The sequence below is a fragment of the Mustela putorius genome, unplaced genomic scaffold (assembly GCF_011764305.1).
Source record: "Mustela putorius furo isolate JIRA1106 unplaced genomic scaffold, ASM1176430v1.1 tig00003911_pilon_pilon_pilon, whole genome shotgun sequence".
Classification (NCBI taxonomy): domain Eukaryota; kingdom Metazoa; phylum Chordata; class Mammalia; order Carnivora; family Mustelidae; genus Mustela; species Mustela putorius.
The window spans coordinates 1,173,951-1,198,105 of NW_025422058.1; the positions used below are offsets into that span (position 1 = coordinate 1,173,951).

Consider the following 24,155-nt stretch of genomic DNA (forward strand, 5'->3'; position numbering starts at 1 on the left):
TTTCAAATGACTCACTGAAGAAATGAAGACATCTAGAGGTCTACTAAACAGCTTTACATCCCATAGTAACTAAGTAGTGAAGTTGGAATTTGAACACAAAGTGAGTTATTATTCTTTAGTATCCTTGGAAGTACGTAAATCATGAAATCTCATCGGTTTTAGCCTTAGCATAAATAATAATCATTGTGGAAAACCCATTTTACCCAGTTGCCCAAAGAAAGTGACAGGATTGTCAATCATTTATTAAATAAAAACATAATGATGATTAACCACGTGAATATCTTAAAAAGAATGTCTATTATTATAAGCCAAAGTACTATTATTATCTATATAAAGTGAATAGTCCAGTATTTGTAGTCATACTAACTATAAGCTAACTTGATGACAGAGGCTGTGCTTTGTTCACTCCTGTATCTCCAACACTTGGGAAAATGTATAAAGTAGGTACTCAACAGCAACTATTAAATAAAAAATAAAGAATAAATAAATGAAAGGATTTTCAAAATAGTACCAAAACTTAAAGGAAATAAACCCAGATAATGTAGCAAGCATAAAATATCTAGGAAATACAAATTATAAACATCCATTTTGTAATAATATCCTTTATAAACAAAATGAATATGATTCTATTCCTTTAGCTGAGCTTTTATAATTATGGCTATTATCTGTTTCAACTTTGCTTCTACTTTTTCTATCTAAGGATAGTTGTCTTAAATAATTAAATTCTCCTACCCTGTTTAATTTTAGCATCTGAAGAACAACTTTGCATGATTCAGTTTAATGTTTATTGATAAGTGATAAAGAAAAGTGGTATTATATGTGCATCAAATATTTTACATAGACTAATCACATTTTAAAAAGATCTATTCTTTAGTTTTATCTCTTCTCACCGTGCCATCATTCATATAGGAAAATGCACTATGCCTTGCCTTCACCAACTGTGATGTGTTTAGTTAAGAGCAATAACCTGGAAAGGGGTAATCAGACCTGAGTTCAAATGGTAATTTTGTTGCCTACTAATTAGACTAACTTTATAAAAATTTCAGTTCTCATTTTCATTTATCTACAACGCTGTGGTAACATCAGAAGTGTTCTTTTGATAACTAAATGAAATGTCATTATATGATTAGTAGAGCATCTGACATAGACAACCCAAAAAATGTACCCTTTACTTTCCTAACTCTCCTTATTTTATATAAGAGCTCATCTTAGGCCTATGGATGAAAAAGCTAATCAGGATGAAGGGTAAATTATAGATAGATTCAAGGAGAGGGAACTTTTTTTCTGGAGGACCATTATCTAGGACAACAGTTTCAGTTTCATCATCAATACACTGTTGTAAAATAATTTATTGGATTCCCAGAACAACAAAGGCAAATTTTTATAGGAAAGGAACTTCTTTTTACAGCAATAAAAGGTTTTCCATAATCATATAATAACCAAAATTTATAATTAAACATCATTACACACTCCATGTATCTAATTTGATCTCAGAAAGTCTTGGAAAATAGACTTGGCATTTCCCCCCACTCCATTACCCAGATAAGAAAACAGAGCATCAAAGAGGTAATTGCTTAACTATTGCTGATGACAGATTGTATGTATGTATTATTGTTATTGATGATGATGATAATGTGGTAGTTTTTAGCTGTGTGATCTCCCCATATGCTCCAGGACTCCTCACTATGAGAGAGGGAGCTGGGTAAAGCCAAGACTCAAACTTAGATTCTCTCTGTGTATATAATTATTTCTACCATAAACATCATTTTAATGAGTTGTATCAAGATACAGTTATAGGTAGATAGTACAAAATTGGATTAGTGTTTTAGTTGAAAAAAAAATTAAGCTTTGAGAACAAGTTTCTTGAACCAATCAGAGACCCTCAATTTTTATGGAAGTACTTTCAAAGTTAATATGGCAGGCAAAAAAAGATAGTGGGTAGTTATTTAATTCAGAATTTCTCTTGATTCTGTCAGTAGATAAGAGATCTTGGATAAATGAGTTGACTTATCTGGCCCTTTATAAATGAGGATATTAGAGGAAGTAATGTCTGTAAAATGAACATAGTACACCAGATAGATACATTTTTTTCTTAACTCCATGCTACTATTACACACACACACACACACACACACACACACCTCTACTTTTTGGAAGGCAGCTATGCTCAGCACTATACCACCAATGCTACTTTTTGATTATAAGAACTTGTTACTTCAAAGGGAGAAGAGTTTGACTAATAGAAAGTCATGAGGTGCATTTGCAAATATTTATTTACTAGTGAATCACAGAATACTTTCCTAGTTAAAATCTATTTTCTCTTAAGACACTTCTGAAAACTTCTTGTTCTATTTGGTATATCAGGAAAGAGAGATTGTTAATAATAATCACGCTTTGAGTGAGAACATCAACTCCCAATAGTATTTAGAGAGGTTTAGCGGATCTAAGATAATGTGAATAGTTTCTGAGAAGCATGCCTGAGCATCTGAATGTTTTTTTAATGCATCCTCTTGGTTATTATTATTATCCAGTATACTAATTCAGTCTATAGAGAACTGACCCTTAGAGTACTTGAAAGTACCACTGAGTTTTCAGTCATCCAGAGGAAAATCACTATTTTAAAATTTTCAATGGTCCTTTCCTTATTTTTCTTATCTTTCGTAAGCATAAAAGCTTTTGTGAAATATAAGTGCAATATATCTCTAAAGATAATTTGTAAAATTCTAATCAATTACCAAATTGTTCTTCAGCAATGGGCTTTGAGGCAAAATTATATGTTAGTATGGTTTTCCTATGCTAAAAATTTTCAATTAATAAGGCTTGATTTAAATACAAATTGTACAAACTTATTATTCATGAGCTTGCAACACAGACACATATTCTATAAAGTCAAGAAAAATAGTCACTACATTATCCAATGTCTTCACTTTATATCATACTTTGCGTTGTGTACTGACACACTTAAGTCATGAACTCCTTGGAAGATGAGACCTATATTAAGATACTTATAATGTTTTGACAATATTATTATTGTAATTCAGAGTATTTCTCTTTGTAAATATTTTATAAAATCATTAAGGCATAAACTGTGCCTTTTAAATTTGGGCTAGAGTCAGTCATTTTTCCTTACAGTTATTTGTGAGTCATTTGGCATGTCCTTGGTAAATAAAATACAAAGGCTAAAAAGAAGAACTACCACAAAGCACAAAACACACCAAGAAAATGCATGATTTCTTCCTTGGAAATATATATGTTATTTTCCTAGGATTATTCCAAATGAGTAAAGACCTCATTACTTGAATCGATTCTCTCCAAAGGATGCCATACTAAATCCTATTTCAATACAATTATGAAAAGTACAATTCAAATCAAGCAATTTATATAAGTCACACCTGAATAATAAACAAAATCACTTAAGGATAGATCAGAAAAACAGCCATTGTTGGCTCTTCACAGTGAAATTATAAGATGACTAAAAAATTGTGAGGGGGGTATGGTAAATATTACCTGTTTTTTGTATGAAGAATGTAAACAAATATCTATGACTCATTTAAATGATCAATGACCATTTAAAAATTCAACCTGGAAGTGAATTTGCAAACTCATTTCAAGACAATTATGGCATTAAAGTGATATAACATGGTTCATCAACATGGACTTTTCTACCTTTATTATTTTTCATATTCATGTATTTAAAATTTATAATTGTTTGTACCTAGGAAATCATAGTGTTACCAATTCTAACATAAGAAATGGTAAACCTGGTGATTAAAATTTATAAAAAAAAAAAAAAAAAAAAAAAAAAAAAAAAAAAAAAAAAAGAAATGGTATCAAAAATATTAACTTTGTTTCACAGAAACATATTTAGGAAAGAAATTCCTACTATCAATTAATAGCTATGTAAAGAAAAACATGTTGTAGTTAAGTTGTGAGGAGATTAGAAAGAAATGTACTAATGAGATTATAGTATAGATTTAAAGCCTACAGATGGTTGCCATTTTTCTTGGTAATTCCAATTTAATGACTATAAACAAAACAAGCCTCTTGATTCTGTTTCAGATTTTGTTCAAAATGAGTAAATTTTCTAGCACACACATAGGATGGGAGACACTTTGATGAAATTTTACTTAATTTTTTCTTCTTTAGAATTTAAAATGATATGATGCTAGTCAGAAGATATGGTGGAATCAGCATAAATATTTCTGTCACATGGATGTATCACAAGAATTACCTTGCCCTCTTATTTAAGAGGATTATAGGATAAATTATTTTCAGTTTACTCCATTAAATTGGGATTTATCTTTAGAAGACTCCCTTTGCTTACTATATTAATCACTTATCTTAGAAAATAGAAAGGTGAATGTTTCTGTAAAAGAAATTTGAAAGATCCTCTGATTTTATAGAATGTTATAGGTATAGACGTAGAGAATGTAATAGTATTGTATAGTATTGAAAGTACTTACCGTTCTGTTAGGAATTCTGGGGTATTTTGTCCTTTCAGACTCTTTTTCTCTAAAAGGAAAATAACATATGCACTCATTAGTTTTATGACACTACATAGTTCAGTGTCATTTCAGATTGTCATAATTATAACTGATTAATTTTATTAAGTATTTCTACTTAGAAATCTTGATACATATGTATATATGTATATATACACATAACATAATATAATGTTATGTATATTTAGTATCTATAGTATATGATAAGTACATATGGATTTTAAAGTTGGTTTCAAGTGTTAGAGATTAGGATTCTGTGAGTAGTTTATACACTCATTTTTGTGATAAGTTAATTATGCTTCTCGTATAGTTTTCAACTTGAAAAATGAAGTAATACTAAGTAGACATTTTAGAGAATATTACATTATTAAAAAGAATCATATAAAATTATATAATTATTACCCAATTAAGCGCATGGGGCTATGTTTAATATTGATATGACTACAGTTCACCATTGAACAATGTGGGGGTGAAGGGCACTGGCACCCCCCCTTACAATCAGAAATCCTTGTATGCCTTCTGACTCCCACCATACTTGACTAACAGCCTACTGTTAACCAGAAGCCTTCCCAATAACATCAACAGTCGATTTTGTATATTATATACTGCATTCTTAGAATAAAGTAAGCTAGAGAAAAGAAATGTTAAGAAAATACATTGACAGTACAATACAGTAGTGTATATATATATTTTAAAAATTCACAGATTAAAATGGACCCATGCAGTTCAAATCCATGGTGTTCAAGGGGTCAAGTGTGTGTGTGTGTGTGTGTGTGTGTGTGTGTGTATCCCCCTCATCAGGGATAAAGAGAAAAATAATCTCATATCACTGCATTTAAAAAAAGGTACAGCTTCTAGTTTAGGAATAAGAAAATAAAATCCTTCCCGAGTCAATATCAGGAATTGCTTTAATGTAATAAAGATGTCAAGAATTTCTGATTTTTTTTTGAGAAGTTAGCGATGCACAAATGAAAAAATTTCGTAGTGCTAGAGATGAGTACCTTTTTATGTAAGTTCTCTTCAGTTTTAGTCTTCAAAAAATTTAGGCACAATGAAAACCAAGAAAGAATGAAATATTTAGAAATAGGTTCATAATAGGCATGTTATTCTGTTTTGAAGAGTTCTTGCAGCATCCAGTTTCAGCAGAGCTACACAGATACAATGCTAGCAGCTCTGGCAATTGGTGCATATGGGTACTCAGCATAAAAGATCTGAAGTGACAGCTATATTTCCAAAGCTGCATTTACTGCATCTGTTCAATGCTTAAACCTCCAAGGTCTGCTTTCATTTTATTTCTGCTTGAAACTCAACCGTTTTCTAGTAAAAGCCATTAGAAAGAGCATTGTAAAAATGCATTTAGATTTGCCCGACTGACTCTTAAAATACGACTTTGAGCCACAATCAATTTTAGATAAGATTTTTATATATAGTTTCCGTCTACTGACACTTTTTTTACTAAAACACAAACTACAACCAAATGCAATGAGTGCACATGCTCAGGAACCAGAGTGACATAGAGCTCTTGGGGGCGAGGGCACCTGCTACAATAAACGAAGGTTTTCTACCACAAAACTAAGAATATTTGACATTGTATTTATTCTACACTAAGACTTACCAAGGGGTTGGCTTCCCCTTGGGGAAGGATTAAACAGTTTTTGTGACTTATGAGCCATCTGCAGGGATTTGATTTCATTTTGGACTTGCACACACATCTATCACAAGGATGGATGGGCAAGCCTGTTCTACGGTAGGGGACAAACAACTATTTTACTTTTAATCGCTGCACTGAATGTGGATGTGCATCGTATTTTTCTGGTAGTTAATTTCTGTCTCTTGCATGTATAAACATCTCTATTTTAGAAGAAAAAAGTGAAAATAGCACAGGATGGTTTTGCATTTTCTGCAAACTATCTGGCTTTTCAGTAACGTAATTGGTATCAGTAGGTCTGATTCAGACAGTTTCCTGGTATTGAGACTTGGTACTTTGATGTGTTTATATGATACTTCAAAAAAAAAGATGAATCTTTTTAGGTAGGTTTATGTATTTTTCACAAAACAGTATGAGCATTCATAGTCAATAAATCTGATGACACTTTCATATTTTTTTATCCAGTTTTAGAAGCAGGCCTGACATGGAGAAAAAAGAAAATAACTGAGACCTAGGGATTACTTTTGCTTGATGACAGCTAGAAATTAAACCGCTGTACCTTGAGGCCCTAATCATAATTCTATTTACAGAATTCAGCAAAACACTGTATGCTTTAGGCATGAATACTACAAATCCTTGTTTTGTGGGAGGAGGGCACTATCTGTATTCATTTTTATGTTCAATATTTAAAAATGCACCGTTGTATTTTTTTCAAAAGGATTCAGTTTGAGGAATGACAAATAGCTGATATTTATATTCAAACTTTGTTTAAAATATCTCAAATATTTCATTTTGATGAAAATATTGGTTCGAATGGAGCTTTTACTAACCTATCACTAACCTAAATATTTATTTAGGGTTAGATTTAAAGTATGTGCTGCAAATCCTTGCAAAATGGCCGTTTGTGAACGTTATCCCTTTGCCCCAGGTCAGCTGGAATGGCATCAAAATCTCTAAACTGCAAATTACAGATAAACTCGGAGTTCTTTTCCTTGGACTTCTTCCTACTGAAATGCCAAAACTTGTGGTTAGAAAATAGTTACAAAGTTGATGTGTCATTTCCTCAACACAGATATCACTAATCCTAAGGGATTTTGTTAGACATCTTTTGGCTTAAATTCTTATTCTTGGAACAGCAGTCAGGAAGCAGAGATTACTTTAAAAAGAAACATGATCCAGGTCATTAGTGACTGAGTTTAAGATTTTAAACACTAAAATAAAACACTGCATGACACTTAAATATGTCACGTGATTCTAGATCAGATCCTGGACCAACAGGACAAAATGACTAGCTATTAAGAACATTAATGTTGGGGCACCTGGTTGGCTCAGCGGGTTAAAGCCTCTGCCTTTGGCTCAGGTCATGGTCTCAGGGTCCTGGGGTCAAACCCCACATCCAGCTCTCTGCTCAGCAGGGAGCCTGCTTCCCCCTCCCTCTCTGCCTCCCTCTCTGCCTACTTGTGATCTCTGTCTGTCAAATAAATAAATAAAATCTTAAAAAAAAGAACATTAATGTTATAACAGATGAAATTTGACAAGGGTCTATGAATTAGATGAATGCGTTTGATACTGTTCTGTGTAAAAAAAAAGTCCTGTTCTTAGGAATTATACTGAAATATACACTAAAATACTGGAATAAGTCATACCAGGTCTCCAACTAATCCTAGTTAGGAAAAATATACAAACTGTATATATACATATATATACACATATGTAGTATTATAGTATAGATACAATATATAGAATATACACAAAAATATAGACAGAGAAAATGATACAGAACAAAACCTTAGCAGTTGGTTAACCTAGGGTAAAGGACATATAAGAACTTCTTATACTATCCTTGGAACTTTTTTGAGAGTTTTAATGAAAGAGAAAACGATCACTATCAAAAAGATTATAAAACTACCTTTAAAAAATAGAACTAAAGTGCCACTTTTCAGTATCCTTACAAACTATTTCACTGAACTATGGCTTGTTATTTTGTTGATTAAGTGCAAGATTGTCTCATTTTGCATGTAACTATAAAAGATGGTGACATTTATCTGGAAAATAGTATTAGGCAATAAAAGAAAAGTAATGTATCAATTAATAAAGTAAACAAACGAGTGTTCTGCACATAAATGCAGTCACTATTAGTACCTAGGGTTCTGCTGGTAGGAGTGGTAGGAAGGCAATAATACAGAATATGAACTTTTCTTGAAAGAAAAGTATAAGGACAAAATATTTTGCCCTATACTGAGGACAAAGGAATATTTCTATATTTTCTTTTTGTGTTGAACCATTGACATCCATTTAGGAGGCTTAATTTGACAAGCCTGTCCTCATTATGATAAAAACAAATGTTTACCAACAGAGATTGTGACACTTTATTACACAAGTCGAAACATATGAAAACATTTGTTCGCAGTCAGTTACAATAATGACATACTGGGTTCAACCATGTTTAACATTTTCATTATATTCAAAATAATTATTTGAGAATGGGGGGCTGATAATGAGGCAGAATGGCACTAAGTCAGGAGAGCCAGTTTGTATCTTGAAAACGAGGATGGGAATTAATTAAATGAGAAGCTCGGGGAAGTTAATTGGGAATGAGTAAAGATAAGGACACTATCAAAGCATGAAGAAATAAAACTATTAAAATAAAAGGTAGAGCAGAAACTCACAGCACACCTAAGGAAGAATGAATCTTACAGAATCAGGAGTATACAGGAGCAGAAAATCGGCTTCCAACCCCTAGAATAGTGCTTGCCACATGAATAAATGTTTGCTGAATGAATAATTATATATTGACAAAAGTAAAATTTAGTGTCCTATAATCCTAGTCTGCTTCTGCCTCTATCTAATGTGTGCCTTTAGACAAATCACTTAATCTAATTTTATCAGCTGTGAAATGAGACAGTGGAAAAAGGTAATTCTCCAAGGTGCCTTCCAGATCTAAATATTTCTGTATATGGTTCTGTTTATTAAAATGGGTAACTGTGAACATTTTCGTAGAAGAGAATAGCCTTATATGAGTTTTAAATGAAGAGAAATGGAGAGAAATAGAGAAGGTGAATGAAAGAGCAATGCATTGATTCAAGTAATGGAAAATAAATCCCACTGAAAGAGACTTTAATATAGAAGAGAGAATGCAAGTGATTTATGGTTTTGATGTTAGAAGTGACATTTATGTGTACTATTGATACAGGCATGCAGATGTAGAGAACTTTATCTGTTCTTTTTGTTATTATCAAGGTGATTGTACACACTCCCTTCTTCCACCTTGAGAGTCCTCAAGTAAAACAGGAGTGGAGAGCATTCCAAAGAAGCCATAAATGACAGGAGTTTATATAAATGTTCTTTTCCCACAAGGTCATAGAATTGGGACTTCCTATCTTAGAGAAAAGAAAGCTGAAGTAACTCTTAGGATCTATAGTTAATTCCATGAAGACCTATTTAATTCAAGATCCACCAGGCATAATTGCTTACACCTCCATGAAGCCTTTGATAATTAACACTGGCTTTCTCATGCATTTTATTTTCTACAAACTTCTTGAGCATTATATTCTATAAGACATAATTTAGCTTTCACTTCGATGTGATCTCATTATTTTCCTCAGTTCCATCTATACTGATTTTGAATTGACAACCGGAGGTGGCCGGAGCTTTGCATTTGTGTTTCCCTAAAATAAGGCATTCCCTAAAATGAGTTAGGTGCTCAATTAACACTGGTCAGTGGAAGGAGAGGGGCATGATGCACTGAGGTCAGGAAATGGACTGGAATGCTGATAGGCAGCTACCAAAAATGACTTGGACATCAAGCATGGTGGATGATCCTGAGACTTCCATGAAGTGCCTACCTTGTTCTCTTCTCATCAGGCTATTTCCCTAGGCATTTTGGGGAAGAAGTACTAAAGACCAGTCATGGGGATAAAAGGTATACCATTCTTCAAACAGAAAGATCTAGTTGAATAGCCTTAAGGGCATGGGAAGCTACAACCTGAAATAAGCTTATCATTTGAGTATGATCCACAGATGAGGTGAGCAGGGACCACGTTCTCAGCTTTGTCAGACCAGAGCAGAATATTTCTTAAAATTCTGTTTGGAAGTAAGACTACTGATTGCAATACCCCTTTAAGAAAGCTGGTGTGTCAATGATGGCAGAATTAATGTCTCTGTAGGAAGGATGGGGTAGAAAAGAGGAGGAAGGTCCGAGAGAAAGAGAGAGAACATAAAAGTACCAGACTATTTTCAGAGAGTTTTGATTTCTGTACAAACTGTAGTCTCCCAACAACTGGAGACTATTGGAGTTCAACTGGAGACTGGTGAATATTTAGATAGAGTAGATACATAATTGCTGGTTTTACGAAAAGCAGAAGCCCACCAAATATATTTATAAAGGGCTCCAGTGTAACTATAAAAACTGCATAATTCCTAATGTGACAGAGGGTGTTGGTGAAGTTACAAGAAATGAAACTAAGTTGACTCACATTTCCCAGTTTTAGAGGTTGGACGGGGAAAGTGTAGCAGTAATTCTATGCACACATTTAAGGCTAAAGGAGAACATTTAATTTATTTAAACCTTGGTTTGGTGCAAATTCAAACCCAGCAAAATGCCATAGGACAAATAAGTGGGATGTTGGGATAGGGTGGACATTTTTATAGTTCTATGCTGAGTGCCTCAGCTTTAGTGCTGTGTTGTGTTCTGAGTTTAGTTCAGCACTATGGGAAGGTACCAAGCTGGAAGTTCAAAGCCAAGTATGACAAAACCACAACTAAGGAGTAGTCCTGGGTCTTCTCTATTTAACATCCATGTAGGGGAAAGTCATACAGAAAAAAAAAGAAAATAAGCAGTTTCTTAGTTAAACCTTGTTCTCAAGAATCATCTTTATCTCTTTCTAGTTAGTAAATGTGCGGTGTACAAATAAAAACAATACACATTGGTTCATAGATATCCTGGACCTTGACATTCACATGAAAACTGCCCTCTTCAGAGAGTCTTTGTGGATGGTTATATGCCTATTGTTGGAGATGCAGCATGATTTAAAAAAATAATTAGAATGGCTCTTTAATAAACTGCCTTTAGCAGACTGCATATGTTTATCACATTCAGATTTACAAGGATGTGGTGAAGTAGTTGTTAAAACTTTTTTGGAATTAGTAAGTGGTGGAGCCAGGGTCTAGCTAGATTCAGTCCTGTGTATACCAAAATCCTGTTTTCCCCAAGTAACAAAGTCTTGTAGTGATGGAATAGATTTGACAAGGTAGAAAATCTATTTTCTAGCTATTTCATTAACACTTATTAAATGTGTAGCCCCTGAAGCAATTCAAATAAGTAATCTAAATGGCTTCATCTGTAAAATGGGATAACACAATACTTAGCATAAGGAAGTAATTAGATTAGTCAGTTTATTGAGGTGTCTTCAGTTTCAAAAAGAGTAATTAAGGGGCTCCTGGGTGGCTCAGTAAAACATCTGCCTTGGGTTCAGGTCATGACTCTAAAGTCCTGGGACTGAGCCCCACTTTGGGCTCCCTGCTCAGCAGGCTGTCTGCTTCTCCCTTTCCCTCTGCCCCTCCCCCCATTCATGCTTGCTGGGTGGGGCTTCCGGCTCACTGGGGATACTGCTTCTCCCACTACCAACCCCTCCACTCACGTTTTCTCTCGCTCTCTCTCCAATAAACAAATAAAATCTTTAAAAAAATCTTTGCCAAAAAAAAGTAATTGAATATATCTAATCTTAGAGGAACAAGAAGCCTTAAAAATAGAAGCTTTTTAAAAAAAATGTTCAACATGTAACCTTTTTAAAATTAATCAGTACTTATGGAACTTTTGCCTGAATATCATTATTCCTACATTAAACAAAAGAATCCCAAATCAACCTAACAGTTTCATCTACATATGAGGATTTAATATTATAAGATTACCTCCAGGATATGTTTGTAAGAGGTAGAAAACCTTTGTCTTACAATTTTTAACTCTAAATATCTACGTAATTCACATTAAATTATATTAGGCAGGAAATAAAACTCTGAGGTCATGGAAGCCTAAAGATACATCTTCACTTAATTAGAGCCTACAAAATTTGACTGAATGTCTAAGTAAGAGCTAAATACCATGGGGATGGCTAAAAGATGCTATGTGATGACTTAAAAACCCCAAAATCAAGATAAAGCAAATAGTTGTACTTTCAGCTCTTTAAATGAACAGCACTTGAATTTCAAAAGCTCTAGAAATTAAAACAACAACAATAAACAGAGTAAAACAATTTAGAAGTTAGTTCTTAGATGTGTAGAGCTGTACATGGTAAGAAATTCAAAGAATAGAGTGGGATTTTAATTCTGAAAGAGAATATGAAGATTGTCTCAGAATATTAGACTGAATATTAGATTCCACCATCAATGGGTAAAACCAAATTGATAAATAGAAAAGATCAAAGGGGATGGATCCTAAGAAAGAAGTTTCCATAAGCAAGAACCAACCATCTAATTCTGATAAAAATATTATTTCTTAAAATGAGCAAAAATACAATCTTCTGAAATCATAATTTATTCCGAGAATTCAAAAGATGTTTAAAAAACTCTAAATATATGTGAGAAAAAAAATGGAGACTAGCCATCAAATTACAGGGGTAACGTATAGTTAAGTTCTAGTACATTTTTCATTACAGAAAGCAATTAGGACTAGATATTTAGGTGACAGTTCAATAAAATTTCATTTAAAAATTGATACTATTTAACCTGGGTTTGAAAAAGATTCTCATGTCATCCATGAAATGCTATAATGAATAAAATAAAAGCAGAGCAGGTGAAGCAAAACATGGGTGAGTTGTTTTCTCAGCTTTTATTCTTTAATCCTTCATTTGTCCATTGTGAATAGCAACTAATTTTCTGACAAAAAGAATATAATCAAGATTAATTTCTTAGAACTAATTCCTTAGGCAAGTTTCCTTGGAGAACTCCAGACAGGGATTAAAATGGTTAGTTTTGGACTCTCTTATAGGAAACTCAACTGAAGAAACCCACCTTCAATTTGAAATTCCAAATTCATTTGGAATTACATACAATAGCAAGTAAATTTTACTGTTTCTCAGTGCTGTCATTGTGGTATTTGCCATAGAAGCTGCTAGTATTGTGATTTCCTCTTTAGTTATAGTTTAAGGTAGTGTCATTTTTGAAAAGAAACTGATTTTTTATAACCATTTTCATATTCTTGATATAGGGAAAATCAAGAAGTAATCATATAATTCACCTTAACAGACTTTAATGTATTCTATGTGATATCATCTATCACATGTGGATTTCTAACTTTACTAACAATCATGAACTAAAATATCAATATAGTGAAATCATTTGAATGCTAATTATATTAAGAATAGTAAGCTTGGTTGGTAGAGGTTGATGGGAAACATAGACCTTTTCCTAGTTGAATGCCAAACCCAGTCTTACTGTCAATACACTGAAGGTGGACCCAAGTAAAGCCACAGTTTCATCTCTATAATCAGGCAAATCTCAACAAATACTGAGTTTCTATAGTACTATTCTAAGAGTTGTGTGGAATAAAAAGAAGAAGAAGAAAGGTCCCTGTCTTTAAAATCCTAAATCATAACTCTATCCAATCCAAACTCTGTAATGTTCAAGTTTGTTTTGTTGTCAACTCCATGTAAATGGAAGTTCTCCAATCTCTAGTTCATAGTGCTTAATACATTTCCTGGCATATATGGGATTCTACATAAATGACTGTTGAACTAAACTCTTGAAGAACCCAAATCAGTCTCCTTTCTCTATATAGCATCCTCTCACTAAAAATATACTTTGCCAATTTGTGGTGGTGTAGTTGCATCATGGAGCTACAGTTACTTGTAGACAAACTTAATGCCAGCTCTGTGCTTGGTTTTTCTATGCAAGTGAAAAAGTTACTTGATGTTGCAGAGTGTTTAGCTATTATATAAGACATGAAAATGTTTTTGATGATCTCCTATGGCATTTATTTATTTAGATCAATTTTCATAAAGACTTATATGAAGCTTACATAATTAAATTAATTTTGTGATCCTCACTAGAAGGAAAAGGGATAAGGAGATATTTTGCTATGTACGGCATATACTCTAGACATTTTCCATGTCAGAAATGCCTGACTGCAGAATATTATATATTCTTCTATACCATTACCTTTTCTCTCTCCCGTTATCCCTCAAACTTTAGCCTCTGTCCCTTTTAGGTACCCATTTACTTTTCTTTTAAGGTCAATGGGAAAAAAGGGCAGAGCTAATTGTGTGATGTATTTAGTATGGAAGTTACATGATAGAAGACTAACAAGGATTGCCATCTTCACAGGTAGTAAGAGCTGATCAACTTGGTGAATTAGGGATACTCAAGCCAAAAACAAAAACAAAAAGTTCTACTGAATTTTATGTTAAGTTATAACAGATAACTCATGATCCTAAGAATTTATTTCTGTATCATAGTTTTAATGCTCCTTTATTAAAAAGAGGCAAATGCCATGAAAATAAATTAACATCAGGCATAATCTACAACAATAGCAAATTTTACATTATTTAATATTGATCAGAAGTATTTGCAAGAGGTATAGGATAAATAATTACATACTATTTTATTTTTTTAATTTTTTTAAAAGATTTTATTTATTTATTTGACAGAGATTACAAGTAGGCAGAGAGGCAGGCAGAGGGAGAAGGGAGGAAGCAGGCTCCCTGCTGAGCAGAGAGCCCTGAGATCATGAGCTAAGCCGAAGGCAGAGGCTTTAACCAACTGAGCCTCCCAGGTGCCCCTTACATACTATTTTAACTAAAGAAACTGTTCATATTGATTTCTTAAAATATACTTTTAATATGGGAGGAAAAAATAATTGTGACATTAATAGTTAATTTCTCATAAATGATGCTCTTTTGATGATTATTTCAATTAATATTAATTTAATTGAGGAAATTGATTTTAGTAGATTTTAGGTAAATAAATCCTTAAATTTCAGGTGTTTATTCTAGACTTAACTGTGCATGTTTTATTCTTTCTGGTGTGTGTGTGTGTGTGTGTGTACATATACATAGAGAATATATACACATACATGCACACACCATGTAGACTTTCAGAATGAATATGTATATTTGGTAGGTATTAGAGATAAGAACCAAGGCAGCACTACTGGAGATAGTATACACTTGAGGAAACTCAACCTACATCCTCTGAATCTGGTCATTATTTAAAGAACATGTAGGTACTTGTACTTTGAAGACCAGGTCCAGCTGACAATATCACATCACTTCACATAATTTAAACACTAAGCTATTTAAACAGCTATCCTTGTTTCTTTTATTCTGTGAAGGCCTCACCAAAGCAATTGGTGCAAACTCTTCCTAATATATATTCAGTATGTTTTCTTGATGGATACTTTGGGAAAAGTCCTTGCCAAACATTGTTCCACATACAAAAAAGAGAAATCTGAAGGAATTTCTGCTCTCGATAATTTCGAATCCAGAATTAGGGAAGAGAAGGGATATTGAATCTACTTATAACTCTTAAACAAAGAAGACTATGATGAGTTCCCCATGTATAGATACTAAAGCCCACAGAGTAGCAAAAGCCCTAATAGCATATGCTATTTGTAAGATGACCCTTCTTTGCATGAGTTTTAATATCAGGTGTCTTTGTTGGAGATACAAGTTATGGAGGGAAATTTATGGGAGGGAAAAAACACTGGGCATGTTTGGGTTCTTGGTAATAAGTTTGTATGGCAGGAGAGAAGCCAAGCTTGGAAGGAGAGAAAAATCAGGCTGGAAAAGTAGACTGGACCATACTGCAAAAAACCTTAGAATGAGATCGCTGAAGGTGAAAAGGAGCAAATGCAGGTTTCTCAAGAATTCAGTTGAGTTTCTCAGAAGATAAATATAACAAAGCAATTTGGTCATATTCTTTTGATTAATTATATTTTATTTTAATTTGTATCACAAAAATATTTGAATAAAATGCAGCAAGATAGTATAAGGCAAATTTTAGAAAGTATGTTATGAAGTATGTAAAGTATAACAAGTTTGATTTTTTCATGAAAGTGTTCTTAACACTGAAATTTATGATACATTGAAGAGGAAGACATTGCCTGATTAAAAGTCATAGAATTTCCTATAGTTTGTTCTATATGGTACTGACAGTCCGTACCCAAGAGGGAAAAAGAAAAGGAAGCATAGAAAGTGAAGCGAGTCTGAGGTAAAAATTAAACACCATGGCACTCAAGTGTATTAGAATTTATCCTGTGCCATGGTTAGAAATAGTGTAGCAATCAGTTAAAGTGACTGCTATATACATGGTTGAGTAAGAAAGAGCCTTATCTTGGCTATAAAATTATCTTTACTTGCAAAATGTTACCATATAACTTCTTTTTTTTAAAAATTTTTTAAAAATTTATTTGACAGAGAGAGCACAAGTAGGCAGAAAGGCGGGCAGAGAGAAAAGGGAAAGAAAGCAGGCTCCCTGTTGAGCAGAGAGCCCGATATGGGGCTCGATCCCAGGACCCAGAAATCGTGACCTGAGCCGAAGGCAGAGGCCTCAACCCACTGAGCCACCCAGGTGCCCCACCATACAACTTCTTAAAGGAAACTTTGTTATAGTTATAATCAGTTAACTAACTTACAAGTACCATGTAACCTCCTGTGTTCACACTTAACACACCTATATAAAGAAAACTTCATTCAAGGTTTTTTAGCTTTAGATTAGCATTACATGCATTAAAAATATTTTAGTTTTACTGATTTTAAAAATCATGCTAAAATAATCACCAAGTCAGGAGTTGCGAATGTTTCTGAATCGGATAGTTGGAAGAAGGAAGAGTTTGTGTTTGGTTTCATCTTCCTTTTTTTGTTTTTTTTTTTTTTTTAAACCCTTTCTGTTGCTCAGTTTCGAGAAACATTCAAAAATATATTTGCTCTAGCCCTACAACCTTCCAGATCCAATGTTAGTCACCTATTCTTTTTTCTTTACTGGCTTGTACCGTGCAAGTGTACTAGCAAAGTATGTAGATTTAAAATATTGCACTGTTAATGCTGATGTATGGAGTAATTTCCTCAGATTCTTTCAGTGCAATCCACAAATGCATTAACAAAGGCTATAAAACAAAAACAATCTACACTACCCATAACACACAAGGGCGAAATATTGGAAAGTTTGAAAGCATAATTGATATCTGCATTAGTAAAAATTACCTAGGGATGAGAAAGTATCCTACTACCATGTAGGATTTCACAACCCAAATATCTCTTGTACGGCTTCCTGAATAAGAGAGTCATGTTCCAATCACTGAATACAGGAAGAAGCAGTATTTGTGACTATTGTCAACATAAAAGACTCCTTTGAAGTAATACCTTTAGAAAAATCTGTAACCGTTATTATTCTGTGCTGAAAGGAAGGACCCCTTATATATGTTTCCTATTTCTTATTCCCATTCTAACTACTCTGTTGCTCTTGAGAGGTCAGTGGTAGAATGTAGTTTTTCCTTAAGGAAAACTATAAAATCTTCATTCAATTACACAATTATTATGCTGATATATTTCATTGCTTTGTAATATCATGTTCAGAAAAACAGGCACATTTCCGAACAAAAATAAGACTGTATTATTAAACACTTACCAGTTCTACCTCAATGGCAAGCAGTGGTTTATACTTCTTTTGGGGGGAGGAAGGTCATTGAAACAGACTCATTTTTTGTTTTTTAACCCAACAAAGATATATTGAATTGTTCCCCTTTGACAGATGTAGTTCTAACATGCTGTAGATAGAAGAGATCAGGATATAAACAAGGATTTTACTCTCAGGGTGCTTACAATCTCTGCAATGAATAAGTATGCTCTAATTTTCTCTCCGGGGAAAATACGAATAGCAATTAGCTCTATCCATGCTAGTTTATCTTCATGTTTTTGCATCTGGAATCTCTAAAGCATTAGGCTGGCCAGGAGCATGCATTACATTACCACATTTACACTTAAATTTCAGCAGAAGACTATGAGAAGATAATGTTTAAAAGGGTATTTTTCTATTGAAGTAAGGAAATATCTGATAAGTTCCGACTAGTAGAACACAAATAACTACAGAAAGGAAATTTGAAGTGGCTTGTCAACAAACTGCATTATTTTTCTGAAGTTTTCTAACACATGCTTTTATGGAGATAACTTGAGATGACAAATGTAACCATATATTTCTACAATATTCCTTGAACAAGCAAGCAAACAATATTCTCATCTTATAGATTTGGTGATATTCAGTATGCTTCTTTTGCTCCTTTATCCTAATGAAATCTTTGTCAGTTCATACTATACCTTCAGAAAGAAACAGACAAGTTCAAATGCCTGGGACTGTTTTAGAAGATACATCTATCCACAGACAGGCAACTGACCATTAACATTTGGCCAATGGTGGATGCAAATTCATGGCTATCTGTGTCTCTATTTATTTAAAGCAAATTCAAAATAATTAGTGTGATGGTATACTTTTAAATTAACTGTTGCAATAGAATTTATCTTAATAAAGCTTATTTCAGCGTTTTAAATAACACATTTCTATCGTTCCAAGTTAAAAATATCTATAGCATAGTATGTTTTATACTTTTGAGCAAAAAGGAATCCATTTTTTTAGTCATTTTGGGTGTGATATTATTTAATCACAAACTGACTTCAAGTGTATGTGGTTGTCACTTGCCCAAATCTTTTGGTTTTCAACTTTCTTTTTATATTCATTCAGCAGAGGTTTCTCTCTCTTTCTTTCTCTCTCTCACACACACACAAGCACACATACACACCCTGCTTATACCCCTTTTTAATTTTTTGAACACCTGTTATATAATAGGCATTGTTCAGAGAGATTAATATTACAGGACACAAATTCCCTATTCTCATTGATATATCTCATTGATAAAGGGAATCAGTTTAACTCCAGGTCATAATAATGGCTATAAAGAAAAATATAGGCAGGTAAGGCTTAAAAGAATTCAGCAGGAAGCAGACAGAAGATGCTATTTTAGGTGAGGTGGTCAAGAAAGTCAGCTCTGGAAAGAGATTTGAGCAGAGAGTAGAGTAAAATGAGAAACCAGCTGTGTAAGGATCCAGGTAAAAACCTTGCACGTGGAGAGCACAATGTCTTCAGGCGGGGGAAAGCTGCTTATGTTCAAGAAACAGCAGAATAATAATGACATAAGTTGCTTTGATGCAGTAAAGCGTTTTCCAAATATTTAGGTTAGATTGCTGTGTAAATAATTTTAAAGGGTTTGTTAAAAGATTTAAAAGGAACCCATCACTATCTAATGCTCTGTGGATTTTTAGTTTTAAATATATTCTAACAACTAAAACCAGACAAATCAAGTGATTCTAAGTGTTTTATTTAATATGGTCTTTTTTGAAAATTGAAGAATGGCATTTTCTTATCAGGTAAAAATCCCCTACATGGATGAGTATGGGCAGTTTTCCATTGATCAATAGATAAATACATTAAATATCCACAGAATGCAATTACTTCTTGGAGTCTTCACTTCCTCTTTTCTATAACCAGGACACTAGTTCCCTTGATCAGGAAACACTAATAACTCTGTGTATTTGAATATGTTTATAGAACAGATCTAATTCTTATTCTCAGTGGGTTACTAACTTTCTTTTTTCTTGAAAGTGTGTGAACAGAAGCATAAACTGCTGTAGTCAATCTATTAGAAAATGATTCTGAACATGTTAAAAGTGAACCACCCATCCAATAGAAATGGCAAAGCAAATATCTTCATTTTGTCCCCGTCTCAGAATGAAAGTTTTTTTTTCATATATGTCTTTTATCAAGTGAGAAATTTATTTTCTATTTCCAGTTTGTTGTGTACTTGTTTATTATTTTTTATCATTAAAGTGTTTGAATTTTGAAAAAAAAAGTAATATTTCCTTAAAAATTGTGAGAAACTAAAATAAATGATGCATAAAATGAACAAATCAAGCTTTAAGATGTAATTCTTTGCTATAATATTATGCCAAATGCATTTAAATTTTAAGGGTCTTTTTAAATATCTACTTGGGTATTTCATACTTATACTGAGGAGGAAGATTCATTTTGAACCAGTTGTGTCCTCAAATACAGACAGACTTCTCTTTAGCAAAATCACAATAAAATTTTCAACAATGTATGTGTGTATCTGTATTACCAAGCTTAAAAAGTCATTATACAGGTCATATGTAGTATTAAAAACAAACAAACAAAACAAAACAAAACAAAAAAACCTGTGTTCAGTTTTTTAATCACTTTTTGGGGAAGATTTTATTTATTCATTTGAGAGAGAGGGAGACAGAGCACAAGCAGAGGGAGAGGTAGGGAAGGAGGAAGAAGCAGACTCCTCACCAAGCTGGAAGCCCTACATGGGGCTCAATCCCAGGATGCTGAGATCATGACCTGAGCCTAAGGCAGATGCCCAAACATCCAAGACACCCAGGTGCTCCTTTTTATCACCTTTTACCACTTAAAAGCTCTCACACACTCAAATACACATGTATGTGACACTGAAGAATAAAACACAGCATTTACATGTATGTAATAGATACATAATGCCTTTATACATGATACACATGTGTGTTGTATGTGCATGTGTATATGTTTCTATGACTAAGAAACTAAATTACAATTTTATTCTATAAATTAATAACCAGGAGTCCGATACAAAGTATACCTCTGATTTTTCTCTCTAGATTTGTGAATTTCAAATGAGGTTCCCAAAGCAAGCTATTAAACTTAGTTTCTAATGATTTTGAAAACAGCTTTTAGAAACTCTAAGCTTCATATAATTTAAGCATCATTTCCAGGTTTCCCAGTGCTTTTATAAAGTTTCACAAGTATCATTGTATTTTGGTTTTGAGTTTGAGAGTTTTTAAAGTCAGCTTTGAGAAAATGGTATCATGTTGAGGAGACTCATGATTCCCACTGAAGTAAAAGTAATGATGGCTTAGATATTTTTCTTTCTTCTTCTTCTTCTTCTTCTTCTTCTTCTTCTTCTTCTTCTTCTTTTTTTTTTTGCCTCCAGAGGAACATTCTTCTGAATTCAGACCTGAGTGTTTAATACATGTATCGTGTCAACATGCTTCCAGACAAGTCAGAATTGCCTAAATGGTAAAACTATTCATAGAACTTTGGATAGAAAATCAACACTCATCTTTGGTGTTTACAAAAATTAATTAGTATATACACATGTGGGACTTAGCTTTTGAATATGAATTCTATAGGCCTAAGGAAATATTTTCAAGGGCATTTTAAATAAGAGTGTTCTGCCTTGCAACTGACTGTCAAAAGGTCAGAATAAATGCCTACTATCTTGGAGCTATTACTAAATAAAATATGTAGCTAACAAGCAGGACTTCAAGGAGACAATACATCTCCACAGGGGAACAAAGCTGGACTGAGTTCTCTGTTAGCATCATTCTCTGATCCAAACCCTATCCTAATCACCACAGCATCAAAACTATAGCACGCAACATAAAAAAAAAAAAAAATCACTGCAGCATCCTCTTGCGAAGATAATAGTTCAAATTCAATAAGAACCACAGACTGTACCCTAGATAGTAACTTGCAGGAGAGCAGGGATTTTGCCCACTTTAGTTATATAATGTTTTCTTAGCACCTAGAAAGTATGGCACATTATACTTCTTACAGCTTTTAAATATTTGTTGAGTGAATACATGAATAAATGAATGAACAAATATTGAAAATAATGTTCAGGGATTTATTCTTTGTCCAGGATTTACAATGTAGGCATGCAGTTACTACTTGATTATTAAATGAATAAGTACTTCTGTGGCTCTAGAATGGTAGAAATGGTATAGGTAGAGCAAAATTCTGGTTTTGGACGATGGTACAGCATGTAGTCTTGGCCACTGAGTATGAACGATCTCCACCAGCCAAAATGGCATGGCTCTGTGTTCTGCAGTTGCTTCTGAAGTTAGACAGGAGGCGCCTTTGCCTTGCTGTTTGTAGGCCAGGTGGCGGTGGCTATTTCTTTCCCAGAAAATAAGCCTTTGAATTGTTCTTCATGAATGAGTCCTTTGGATCTCCAACTCCAGTTTCCTAGAATTTTTGCTAGTCACCCAAGACTGGGTTAGAGACCTATGAATATTCATCTGTTTGTCCTTCATACTTCCTCTCTCCATCTTTGGGAAATCATCAGTTCTTCCCCTCTGTGAGATCAGGATGCCCTTCTAGTCAGTCTTCTTGGGAGATTTGAAACAATTGTAGCTATAGATTAGGTAATACTATGGTATCAGTGAGAAATGTGCTGATATTGATAATGGTACTGTGGACATGTAAGAAAATGTGCTTATTCTTAGGAAATACACATAAGTATGTAGGGGTAAAAAGGCCTGATGTCTTCAGCCTGCAGGCAAGTGGTAAAACAAAAAAACAAACCAAAAACTCTGTGTATGCTTGTGCATGGAGAGAGAGATTGATCGAGAAAAGAGAAAGGGAATGATAAAGCAAATGGCATAAATTAATATAAACTATTGCAGAATCTTGGTAGAGTGTATGGGAGTTTTTCCTACTATTGTAATGCTTTTGTAGGACTGAAATTATGCAGGTAGTAATAGACTACTATGAATTATAAAATAAATAGTCATAAAAATTTTAGAAGTCACTAAGAATAACTACTCAAGGCTGTTTCATTAATATTTGGTCCCAGAGAGAAAGCGCTCACCATACTTGGTCTCGTCAACCTTTGTGGGTCCAGAGTGCTCCCAGGAAGCCTCTTTTTGAAGCCCCTGCACTCGAGGGCTGAGCCAGTCACAAAATCCTTCTTTTTGGCTTTTCCTGCTCAGGTCAGGCATCAGCTGTGGAGCCCCACAGACTCCGTATGTTGTCGACAAGGATTCCCAGATGGCTTTCGTAATGTGCCATTCTTCAGTTTTCGTGAGACAGGGATGCTTTCTTCATCTCTCCCCTATAAAGACTCCAAGCATACTGGGAATTCTTTGGTTTCCAACAATCAGGCTTTTCTTACTTCTACCCTTTATGTCATCCAGGTAGGAGAGAGGTTGTCAAACCAACTTTAAAAATTGCTTCTAAAAGTTCTATGTAGATTTCAGCCTCTGGCTTTGGAATGCCCAGGTTTTATCACCTGTCATTTCCTTCTTGGCCTTTGAGGTTCTTGCTGAAACTAAGTCAAAAGTTAGATTTAAATTCCTGCTTAGAGTGATAATTCATAACTTGGGACCTCCAAGAAAAGAACTAATGATGGCTTTCTCTCTAGGATAAGTTACATTTAAAAATGACCCAGGACCAATATCTAAAAGTCATTTCTAGTTCTAAGGTTGAAGTACACATAGGTTTTTCTTATTTTAGAAAGATAGGTCCTGGGCTGTTTTGCTGTACATTGAGGCTTCCAAATTTACTCTGTAAAGAAACATCATTTAGGATAGTGGTTCTAAAATGTTTTGGTCTTAGAACTCCTGTATGTTCTTATTGAGGATTCTAAGAGAATTTTTTTCAGTGTAAATTCCATACACAAATATATAACCTATTAGAAATTAAAAATACAAAATGTGAAATATTACTAATTTATTAAAACAACAGTGAACAATCTATAACATGTTAATATAATTAACATTTTTAAAAATCTGTAGTCCAAAACAAACCACTATCTTACACATTTGCGAATTTTTTTAAACATCTGATTTCATACAAGATAGCTGGACTCTCATGTCTGTTTCTTGAGTCAGTTTGTTGTGTTATAATATATCATGAAACCTCTTCATACTCTTGTATCAGGATAACTCTTGAAACTCCCTTGTGAAATAGTTAGATAATATGATTTAAGAAGATATTAAGAAAATAGTTTTGATCTTATAGACTTCCTGAAATGGTCTTTGGGTCCACAGAGTCCTCAGACCACACTCAGAGAACCACTAATCTACAAAATAAAGCATTTGTTTAGGACTGACAATCCTGAGTTTGCATCCAAGGTTTGCCTCTAAATAGTTTTAAGGCCTCAGTTGAATTTGCCATTTAAGAGA

General features: G+C 33.6%; 1 protein-coding gene across 2 annotated transcripts in view; it reads right to left on the reverse strand.

Moving 5' to 3' along the window:
- The window catches only part of SYT1 (synaptotagmin 1), a 540,926-nt gene that overhangs the window by 344,193 nt on the left and 172,578 nt on the right, over positions 1 to 24,155 (reverse strand). For both annotated transcript variants that reach the window (XM_004752358.3, XM_004752356.3), the window contains exon 2: positions 4,464 to 4,512. The gene's annotated coding sequence lies outside the window, so the exon portion shown is untranslated. The remainder of the gene's footprint in view (positions 1 to 4,463; positions 4,513 to 24,155) is intronic.